The sequence below is a fragment of the Podarcis tiliguerta genome (genome assembly GCF_965153285.1).
Source record: "Podarcis tiliguerta genome assembly, chromosome: 5".
Classification (NCBI taxonomy): Eukaryota; Metazoa; Chordata; class Lepidosauria; order Squamata; family Lacertidae; genus Podarcis; species Podarcis tiliguerta.
In genome coordinates, this window is record NC_139538.1 from 35,110,640 (window position 1) to 35,122,165 (window position 11,526).

The 11,526-nt window shown below is 42.7% G+C and overlaps 1 long non-coding RNA gene across 1 annotated transcript; it reads left to right on the forward strand.

Moving 5' to 3' along the window:
• Positions 1–7,612: 7,612 nt before the first annotated feature.
• Positions 7,613–9,873, forward strand: LOC310678794. The gene is made up of 2 exons (XR_014511975.1): positions 7,613–7,847; positions 9,410–9,873. It is a non-coding gene; the product is annotated as an uncharacterized lncRNA (long non-coding RNA).
• The last annotated feature ends 1,653 nt before the right edge of the window (positions 9,874–11,526 follow it).

The window sequence follows — 11,526 nt, forward strand, 5'->3', positions numbered from 1 at the left end:
ATAGTTACCATGAGAGGGCACATGCTGTCTTCACCATGTCTACTCAGAAATAACGCCTATTGAATTCAGTGTGACTTACTTCCAGACAACTGGGGTTACTTCTGCAGTCTAAGTCACATGTCTATTCAAAAGAAAGTCTCATTGAGTTCCATGGAGCTTATTCCCAGATAAGCAGACATAAGATTGCAGCCTCATTCGCTTTCAATCTGGTGAGCTGGGACTCATTGCTGGGTCACAACTAACAGTAAAGGTAAAGGTACCCCTGACCGTTAGGTCCAGTCACAGACGACTCGGGGGGGGGGGGGTTGCGCGCTCATCTTGCTCTATAGTCCGAGGGAGCTGGCATTTGTCCACAGACAGCTTCTGGGTCCTGTGGCCAGCATGACTAAGCCGCTTCTGCCGAACCAGAGGTGTTATGTACTGAAGTTCTCACCCTGGGCAGCAGGGGGATACTGTAGATAGTTATGCAAATGAAGGATCGAAAAGTGACGTTCAGTGATTGGATAGTTTTGTATGCAAATGAAGGATCGAAAAGTGACGTTCAGTGATTGGATAGTTTTGTATGCAAATGAAGGATCGAAAAGTGACGTTCAGTGATTGGATAGTTTTAGAAAATGGCAACAGTTGCATTGTTCTGGAGCTCTATATAAGCAGGCTGACGGAGCTCCTCAGCCTTGTTCTGTTCTGGCATCTGAATAAAGAAGAGCTGTTTAAAGAATCGCTGTGTCGTCTGACATGTTTGCCCACAACTTAACACCCAGAGTCGGCCACGGCTGGACCTAATGGTCAGGGGTCCCTTTACCTTTACTTTAAGCATATTTACTCAGAATAATTTCCTAATGACTCTAATGGGACTTGGTCTTTATTTAATGGGTGCCAAGCAAGCTGCCTTAGGCTGCAGTCCCTTGCCCACTCAACTAGGAATAAGCCACAGTTAACACAGTGGGATGTACAGCTGAGAAAAACACGGGGTTCTAGGAGGGGTAGTACCTCTGGTGGGGGACATGTTGTGCTCCTTCTAGGGTACTTTGGTCCCCACCCTGCAGCACTCAGCAGTCACCAATGGCTCCTAGAAGATGTCTGCATGTGACAGCAGCCACAACCAGGGAACTTAATTATACTCCAGTGCAATTCTGATATAGATGGAATTGCAAATTTGCTACTGAATTCTTGGCTTTTCCAGAATCCTAACATCCCTACTAAATGTTTGTTTCCACTCAAAAAGTCAGAATTCAGACAGGTTGGAGATATACTGAACATGGGATGAACTTGCTGCACGCACACACAGAGATGTGCAGATAATAATAATAATAATAATAATAATAATAATAATTTATTATTTGTACCCTGCCCATCTGGCTGGGCCTCCCCAGCCACTCTGGGCGGCTTCCATAGAAACCAAAAATACACTAAAATATCACACATTAAAAACTTCCCTGAACAGGGCTGCCTTAAGTTGTCTTCTGAATGTCAGGTAGTTATTTATCGCTTTGACATCTGATGGGAGGGCGTTCCACAGGGCGGGCGCCACTACTGAGAAGGCCCTCTGCCTGGTTCCCTGTAGCTTTGCTTCTTGCAATGAGGGAACCACCAGAAGGCCCTCGGCGCTGGACCTCAGCGTCTGGGCAGAACGATGGGGGTGGAGATGCTCCTTCAGGTATACTGGGCCGAGGCCGTTTAGGGCTTTAAAGGTCAACACCAGCACTTTGAATTGTGCTCGGAAACGTACTGGGAGCCAATGTAGGTCTTTCAAGACCGGTGTTATGTGGTCTCGGCGGCCGCCCCCAGTCACCAGTCTAGCTGCCGCCTTCTGGATTAGTTGTAGTTTCCGAGTCACCTTCAAAGGTAGCCCCACGTAGAGCGCATTGCAGTAGTCCAAGCGGGAGATAACTAGAGCATGCACCACTCTGGCGAGACAGTCCGCGGGCAGGTAGGGTCTCAGCCTGCGTACCAGGTGGAGTTGGTAGACAGCTGCTCTGGATACAGAATTAACCTGCACCTCCATGGACAGCTGTGAGTCCAAAATGACTCCCAGGCTGCGCACCTGGTCCTTCAGGGGCACAGTTACACTATTCAGGACCAGGGAGTCCTCCACACCAGCCCGCCCCCTGTCCCCCAAAAACAGTACTTCTGTCTTGTCAGGATTCAACTTCAATCCATTAGCCGCCATCCATCCTCCAACCGCCTCCAGGCACACCTTTGTGTGCTCAACCTGTGCCTGGAAATAAAAATGCGCCTTGGGGTTCCTTCCAAAACTACAATGCATTGGTTCTATGATTCTGTGAGTGATAGGTTAATTTATTGTTCACATGGAAGATGGAACAAAGCTCTTTTCTCCTGTTCTGGAAGGTGGGACTCGAACCCAGACGTTGGGTGGCCATTGTCATGGGTACTTTAGCTGAGATTCATGCATTGCAGGGAGTTAGACTGGATGACCCAACTCTACTCTATAATTCTATTATTATTATTGAAATAAATAAAAATTTGTGCATCTCTTTGTGGTTAAAAAGACAAATTGAGAAGCAAATTAAATAATTAGTTCTTCATCTTCCAGACTCCAACTATGAAGCCTGACCTCATAATTTCTGGTTGGTGAAGCTAAAAATTGCTTGAAGTGGTTGCTGTGGCAATGCATTAGCTTCCCACGCACATTACAACAAATTTTTGCCCTTTGGTTGTACTGAAACTCTATTCTTACAGAAATTACCAGATTAAAAATAAACCCAAACCCTAAAGAGCTAGGTATGGCTCATACTTAAATATTGCACGATGCACTTTGTATCAGAGGTAGACTATTGATAGTCTGCATATACTGTATTAACATCTTGCTGAGTAGCATCAAAAGCAAGAGTCTCGAACATGGTGCCTGTGGAAAACACTCTTTCCAGTGCATTTTCCTGTCACTTTGCTCCTCACTGAAGTCTGATATTTGGGGGGAGTTGTTTTGTTGTGCAGGTTCTCCCAATAAACTGTAATTGAACAACCTGACTTTGCTGATGCATGACTGAACCCCACTCAAAAATAGTGACAGTCAGAAAGTGCCCTAAGTCTTTAGTACAACGGACCTGATTACCAACATGGATACAGCTGGGGGAATAAACTTGCGGGAGAGGAAATGTCCTCTGCTCAGTTTGATGGATGAATAATGAGCTTTGAAAGATCATGTTCCAGACTGAAGCTTTGGGTATCACTCATCCACAGCAAAACGGAAAGGTAATTTTGGTTGCAAGTGTTTGCTAGGGTTGGGTCTAGCCTCCAGGTGGCAGTAGTCCCTCATCAGCACCACCCCAAATCTCAATCATCCACAGATCAAAGAGTTGTGAATATCACTGTGTTTCATGCCTCACTTGAGAGCTCAGCTTACTAGAGTTCTATACAATAAGGTTTCCCATAGAGAAAAGTGTTTGAAACCGAGAATACAAAGGGGAAACATAACCCACTACAAACTTATTCTGTGTATGACCCAATGAAACTAGTGAAAGTGGTCCAAGATGTTCCATGTAATTCAGGGGTCAGGGCCCTTTTTCAGACTTAGCGCCACATTCCCTTGTCGGGAACCTTCCAGGAGTCACAATGATTGGCACTGCCAGAGGAAAGGAAGGCAGAGCAGTGAATGTGACTCCTACCTTTGTACTGTAGTCTACCTTCCAGGCACACAAAGACCAGAGGTTTCCATATACACAAATATCTGTATCTTTCATCCTGGCAAGCAAGACAACGATGATGACTTTTCCAGACTATTATATTGTTCTTTGTGCTACGTTTATTGGCTTGTTTGCAGTTGTTTTTTACTGTATTTATGTGAATAGTTTTATTTGTTTCCCTATAAACTTTCGAAGATACATATTTCAAATAAATAGCAACTCCATGCAAGCATATGACCTATGGGGATGAAGCATTGTGGCCCTGATGACTCTACCTTTCGGGGACAATGAAGTCATGGTGAATGCTATAAGTCAGGTACATCCAATTCTCTAGAGACTGCGATCTACTCCCAGTAAGAAGGTAAAGGGACCCCTGACCATTAGGTCCAGTCATGACCGACTCTGGGGTTGCGGCGCTCATTTCGCTTTATTGGCCGAGGGAGCCGGCGTACAGCTTCTGGGTCATGTGGCCAGCATGACTATGTTGCTTCTGGCGAACCAGAGCAGCACACGGAAATGCCGTTTACCTTCCCGCCGGAGCGGTACCTATTTATCTACTTGCACTTTGAGGTGCTTTCAAACTGCTAGGTTGGCAGGAGTCTACTCCCAGTACTGTATAATAAAACTGGCAGTGGTCTACCCATTGTCATTATTGCCCAGAGTCAGTGGCGTAGCGTGGGTTGTCAGCACCCGGGGCAAGGCAAGTAATTTGCGCCCCCTAACCCGTGGATTTGCGCCCCCTAACCCTAACCCCCAGATGTTGCGCCTGGTGCAGCCGGCCCCCCCTGCACCCCCCATGCTACGCCACTGCCCGGAGTGGTTGAGCTTTTTTGGCGGAAGATTACATAAAAACGATCACAACACAGTACGCTGTCCTCCCTCCTTACAACACTCTGACACCAATGCAGGAAATACTAGCTTTCACAGTGGGCACAGGGTGCCGTGATTGATCAGGAGCACACACACTATCACTTTTCTTAATCCCACGATCAACCTGGAGCACACTGCCAATCTGCTTGTTGGTCGTGGTCGACCAGTTGAACATGTCTGCTATAACAGAATTCAGTCTCCCACCCTACTTCCTAGGAGGGTCATTCTTCCTTTTTGTTCTTCCATTAATGGGATTGGCTGTCAGAGGCAGGAATGCTTCTGAATACCAGTTATTGGAAACCGCAGGAGAGGAGAGTGCTGTCCTGCTTGGGTCCTGTTTGCAGGTTTCCCACAGGTGTTGGCTTGGCCATGGTGAGAACAGAATGCTGAACTCCATGGGCCATTGGCATCTTGCAGGCTCTTACATTCTTATGTGGTTATGCAATATGCCATCATCATTTAACTATGAATTTAACAGCACAGTCATAGGCTTTCCTACCTGTCTCATACTGAAGCCTTGAGTGCTGAGTGCAGTGATGCACACCTGTGCAGTGACCTTTTGAAAATGCCCCAGGGTGCTAGCTGACACAATCTACCCACGTAGAAAAAATTAATACTGTAATTACCTGTCTCCACATTGCCAAGAAGCCCAGGACATGAAGTGAGGAAAGCTGCTGCCTCTCCTTGCCCTGAGGCTGCTGCCCCTGCAGACAAGAGAGAGAGAAATGGGTTTGAAGCCGGTTCTCATCTCCACCTCTGCAAGTGGTTTCACACACTTCAAAGCTCGTCTTTCTGTCTGTCTCCATGCAGACCAGTTGCAGAGATGAAGGAGTGGAAGGCAATTATTTCAGTAAATTTGTTCTGGATGCCACACCAATAAAAAACACTCTCATAGCCAGATTGATGCTTAAGCTATGTATTCAGGGCTGCAATCAGCAAAATTTAAATTTAATGTCTTTCAGTTGCCTCTGCTCTTTAGATGGCAATGTGTTTTACTTCACATGTTTACCAAAATGTGGCAAGCCAAACCTCAATTTAAGGGCCTCTTTCTGCTGGATTTCTGCCCCAAAGTCTTTCTATCTCGATGGTGGAAGAACATGTGTTTTGGGACAGAAGTGTTTTCTAGGGACTAATTAAGAGGTTTCTGTTTAGACAGTTCTATCTGACATAAAATGACTGCTGGGTTATTGTTGCTGTAGATTGCTGTATTTTGACTTTTTTTTATATAAAAAAATTTAGCTTTGATATTTGTTTTATTGTGCATTTTTAAATTTATATAAGCTGCCATGAGAACCTGTTTACTGGTTAAAAAGTGGGATATAAAATTGTAAATAATTAAATTTTAACTAAATGTTACAGTGGTGGCTATGTTCTTATACCTTCATTGTCAGAAGCAGTATTATTATCATTATTATTTTTTCACCCAAGGATCACAAGGCAGTTTACAATGTTGTATACCTCAGACTACCAGTTGCTGGGAATAAACAGCAAGTGTATTAGGCTAGTCACTGTCTCTCAGCCTGACCCACCTCATGGGGGCAGTTGTGAAGATAAAAAGGAGAGGGAGGGAACCACGTATGCCACCTTGAACTCCTTGGAGGAAAGGTAGAATATGAAGGTAATAATAAATAAATATGAATATCTACATACAAACAGGACCTTTCCACACTTACTATCTATTAAAAAACAGCTGCAACTCCAACCTGTTGAGCAACATTTACTGTCTGAATAAGCAGCTATGGGTTGTTAGTTAGAAGGAAAGCAGCAGACTGGTATTTTGTGTCCATGGACAAGCATTTACATGTGTGCATGCTAGAATCAAGATGGAATCATCTCCATATTCAGAAATTTAACTTCTACACCATAATCCTTCACACTGCAATCCGAAAGTAAGTCCTGTTGATTTCAGTGGGACTTAATGCCAGGTAAGTGTGCGCAGGATTGCAATCTTAGATACCCCAAAGGAGGAGCCTGAAACCTGAAATACTCCACAGACTGCATGGATGGCTTCCACAACATTTATTTTCTATGTTTATTGCATATACGGCCTAGGACCCTTATACTTACGGGACTGCCTCTCCTGGTATGCCCCGTGGAGGAACTTACAGTCCACAAACAACAATGCTTTGGAGGTCCCAGGCCTCAAGGACCAGCACGAGTGGCCGGGCCTGGTGAAATTTTAATTCCTTACCCCTACGGTAATGATTCGTGGGTTCCCACTTAATTTTATTTTGATTTTAAATGTGATTTGAATTGTATTTTAAACTAATCATTTGATTTTGTGTTTTTAATGTATTTTAATGTATTTTATATATTTGGTGTATAAATTATTATTATTATTATTATTATTATTATTATTATTATTATTATTTTAATGCATCAAATATATAACGTAGCATTGCATCGTTTTGAAATGTAAGCCACCTCACGACCCTTTTGAGGACTGATAGGTAGGGTAGAAATAATAAACAAATAATTTCCTCCCAAAGGCAAAATACGGACAAAATAGGCACCATTTCTTCTCTCAAGGGACAGGTAACAAAAATAAGGATTGTCCCTGCCTTGGTAAACAGGGATAGTTGTAGTGTTTTGCAAGCTGCAAAAGGGATCAATGGAGAAAGCAAGGAGCATGCATGTGTGATCTCATGTGTGCACATCTATGTCAGAAGCACTATCTACTATAACAACAGGCTCATGAAGGGGTTTGCCAACTTCAAACATGCCTTCCTCACAAGCGGTGGGCAAAGGCAGAGCTTCTGGGGCACCGCAGCAAGTGCCACAGCTATGAAGTCCAACTGAAGGTGAGAGGCGGGGGTGTGTGGATTTGGGCATTGCACAGGGCGCCACTGAAATCTGAGGTGCTAAGGTTCACCACTGATGTGAGCCCCTGTTGTGACAGAGAACATTACATGTTGTATTTTAAGATAGCTACAAAAAAGCAACCCTCCATACACAATAATAATTGTCTGTTTCTTATACCAACATACCACCCTTTCCTGGAAAGGCAAAAAGTAATCCCATATATTCCACCAGCCTTATATGACATATCAGAAAGTTGAGAAATAATATAAAGGGCTCTCACATACAGGAGGTCCTGTTTAGCTATGTTGTCGTTTTCTTCTTCTTCTTCTTCTTCTTCTTCTTCTTCTTCTTCTTCTTCTTCTTCTTCTTCAAGTGTTTCCCCGCCCCAGGCCAGCTCTTCCAACATTAAAACAAGATGCAATTTTGAAAATGTCGGTGTGTCCATGAATATGAAATGAGAGAAGATATGTCTGCCTTTCCCAACATGGAATCCTCCAGATGTTTTGTGACCTGCCAGCAAGAAAGCACCAGGTTGAGGAATGCTGGAATAACTTAACTGATAAAAATCATAACTTCCAAAAGCATTCCTGAAGTCCAAAGCAAAAGGGGGGGAAAGATGTATTAATATCTTTCTTTGCTATTCTTTTTCCATGTTATTTCCATTCATTTGTGTTATTAACTCACCAGGGCGCTCCTGTGCCTTTAAAAGGTAGCGAGAGAAGCCAAGAAGAAGCTGATTCATCTGATCTAGTCACATTCTTAGGAATCCTGGGGGCTTTGTGCAGGGTTATGAGGGCAAGCACCATGTGGGTGGCCAAGTTTCCCCCTCAGGACCTGAATTCCAACAAGAAATATGGGGAGTAGTTGAACTGTGTTATACAACAGGATCAGCCAGAGGCACTGTGTTCAGCAGTCATGGTGAACAGTCCTTCTAAAAAGATATAATAAGCAAAAGGGCAGCGTCTCTGTGTGAGGGTTCTCTTTATTTACATCAGGAGTGGGCAATACGTGAGCCTAGCATTGCATGTGGCCCTCAGTTCAATTTAATGTGGCCCTTGGCTTAATATCAAAGGCCTGCTGCAAGAAGATGGTTCAGATCTCTGGCGAGAGAGACTCTTATACCACAGTCTGCTGGGAAGGAAGGAAGAAAGGAAGGAAGGAAGGAAGGAAGGAAGGAAGGAAGGAAGGAAGGAAGGAGAAACAAGGAAGGGGGGGTGAATGTGGGAATGCAGCTTTCTATTTAAGAATCCTTTCTTTTTTCCTATTATTATTATTATTTATTTGCTAATTTAATGAAGAAAAAAATAAGCCACAATCAGTTCACATTCTGAATACAATAACCAGCAGTGTTTACATTTTAGTTAAACATATAAGCTAAAATAAGCCCTCCAAATATCCAGCAAGGTATCCACAAAAAATTGAAATATGTTCTATTGTGGCCAGTGCCATGAGATCCTCAGAATGTTGTGTAATAGATGGTGGGTATTTATCTTTCCAGGCTCAAAAGTAAAAGTCTCTTAGCAACCATAAGGGCTTGCAAAATTCACATCTAAATATAATTTAAAAGTACATGAACATCTGAAAATATTGATGATTTCGCCACTACAAAATTCATGTGAATAACAACTTCGGACCAAAAAGAAGATATCACTGGAGAAGCCCATACCATGTTCCTCACTGAGGCATTCTTAGTATTGCATGGTCGACATTTGCCGTATTTTTCTGTCTATAAGATGCCCCCATGTATAAGATACCCCCATTTGGGGGGACTCCAATTTAAGAAATTCCACCCTTGGCACTATCCATGTATAAGATGCCCCCAAATTTTTGCCGTTATTTTTTAGGGGGGGAAACTAGTCTTATACAGTACATGGAAAAATAACTGTAACTGTATAATTCTTTCTAAGAATGCCTTTAAATATTTTCTTATTATATGTGCCAAATAACTGAAGGAGGAAGGTACATTGAATGCACTTATGTCTAAAAAGAGAACACATTTTTAAATTTTCGTTCTAGTTTGTGTGGTTTTCTCAAGTCTGTAAATAAGCGGGATGTAAATTTATAATCCACCGTTTTGTTTTCTCACATTACAGATATGAAGGAGATTATGTCCATCAAATCCTGTGTGACATTCAATGATAAGAATTTCTCATGCCTATCTCATCGGTCCACATGGCAATAGAGGACAACCAGTGACTGGCCTGCTTGAAATGAGAATGTAGCCTGTCTTCCCTTGACATGTTTGATTAACCCTTCATTGATTAACCCTTGGTGGAGGTGGCAGGCAGAGGCTAGGACTTAGTACGTATAGTATCTGAGACATGCTACAGAGCTTGAATTAATATGTAATGAAGAAGAATAACTCTCAGTTCCCTCAATTTCTCACCCTCAGCCGTAACCCTGCAGAAAGCCATCTAATTAGATTTTAATTTGATCCTGACTTGTTTTTAGGAGGTAATTATTGTTTGATTTTATATTAATGTTATATATTTGATGTTAGCCGCCCTGAGCCCGGTTTCAGCCAGGGAGGGCGGAATACAAATAAAAGTTGTTGTTTTTATATATATATTTATTTATTTAGTATCATTATTATTATTATTATCATCATCATCATTCTAAATCTAGTTCACATTTCTGCAGCAGTTTGCAAACCAGTAAAAATAATCCTTATGAAAACATATCAGCATTTTAGCGCAAATTTATCCTAATAAACACATCTTAATGCAGTTTTGAATACTATACACCTTTTTGTAATCAATTTCCCCTGACACAATGCATGTATGTTATTTTCACTAATATATGCATTTATATGCACACTTTACCCTAGCATATGAGTTTTTGTACACATTAGTTGGCAGGAGAAGTGCATTGCAAAATTCAGAGAATGTGGTATTTCTGCCAGAGAGCACACTGTTTATGTTGGTGTTTACTGTGTGGATTGTGGCTGTGCCATAGCCACAAGCAATCATCAGATATATCTTGCAATGTAATAACTGACAATGCCCCACTTCTCCCCCTCCCCACCCTATATGTTCTCATCATTGTGAAATGCATGTTTTTTAAAAAATCTGGAGGCTATGCATTGTAACACTGTACAATGTTAGCATAAGGGTGCTCATCTGGTGGTTATTATTTTTAAGTGGTGAAATGCAACAATTGCAACAATGCCAGCACTGTTTGAAGAACCTTTGGTTATGTGTAATTTTATTTTCCAGTTATTTGAAGGTTCAGTGTTCCCTTTACCTTCCACTGGAGTGCTCAATTAAATCAGATTGTTGTTGGGTTTTCTTAAAGCAGCAATGCACTGCCTCTTGTCATTAAATGAACATACGATTTCACATGGGTGCCTCCAGCTTGTATATTTTGTGGGAAGAATTCAAGCACACAACGGAAATTTAGCTTTGCACAATTCAAGTGGAATAACGTGCTCTGTCACCCTATTGCAACAAGCACACTTAGACTTTTTGTGGTTTGGAAGGTGATGGGGAAAGACACTGAAAAGCATGGGGTGAATAAATGATTGATAGGAAATAGGAATGGAGGAGAAATTGCATTCAGTTTGCATTATACACAAACTTGCCGAATTCACGCTCTCTGAAAGAGGATGTGAACCACAACAGAGCCATCCTTCAAAATGCACACTTTTCTCAGGCATGGGGAGATGAGCAGCAAAAACCCATTAGGGGTACAGTCATACCGCGGGTTGAAGTGGCTTCGGGTTGAGCATTTTCGGGTTGCGCTCCACGGCAACCCGAAAGTAAAGGAGTGTGTTACTTCCGGGTTTCGCTGCACGCGCATGTGCGGAAGCGGTGAATCGCGACCTGTGCACGTGCAGACGCGGGTTGCGTTCTCTTCAGGATGCGAACAGGGCTCTGGAACGGATCCTGTTCGCATCCAGAGGTACCACTGTATTTGAGTTAGTGGCTCTGGCAATAGGTCCAGGGGGAGTTGTGGGAAGAAGCAGTGGTCCTTAAGTTACATTACCATAGGCAGTGCTTTTTTGTGGTGGGGAACACAGGGGTACGCATACCCCTAAACATTTTGTGAATCTAAGTTTGGCCTCTTGAAGGGCAGTATTTCAATACGAGTAGGGAAATGAGAGTATCCCTAAACGTATATTTAAAAAAAGCAAAAACAAAAAACCACTGACCTTAGGTAACCAAAAGGCTGCCAGCAGCCCTTTGAGGTGGGCTGCTATTTCCCCATTTTA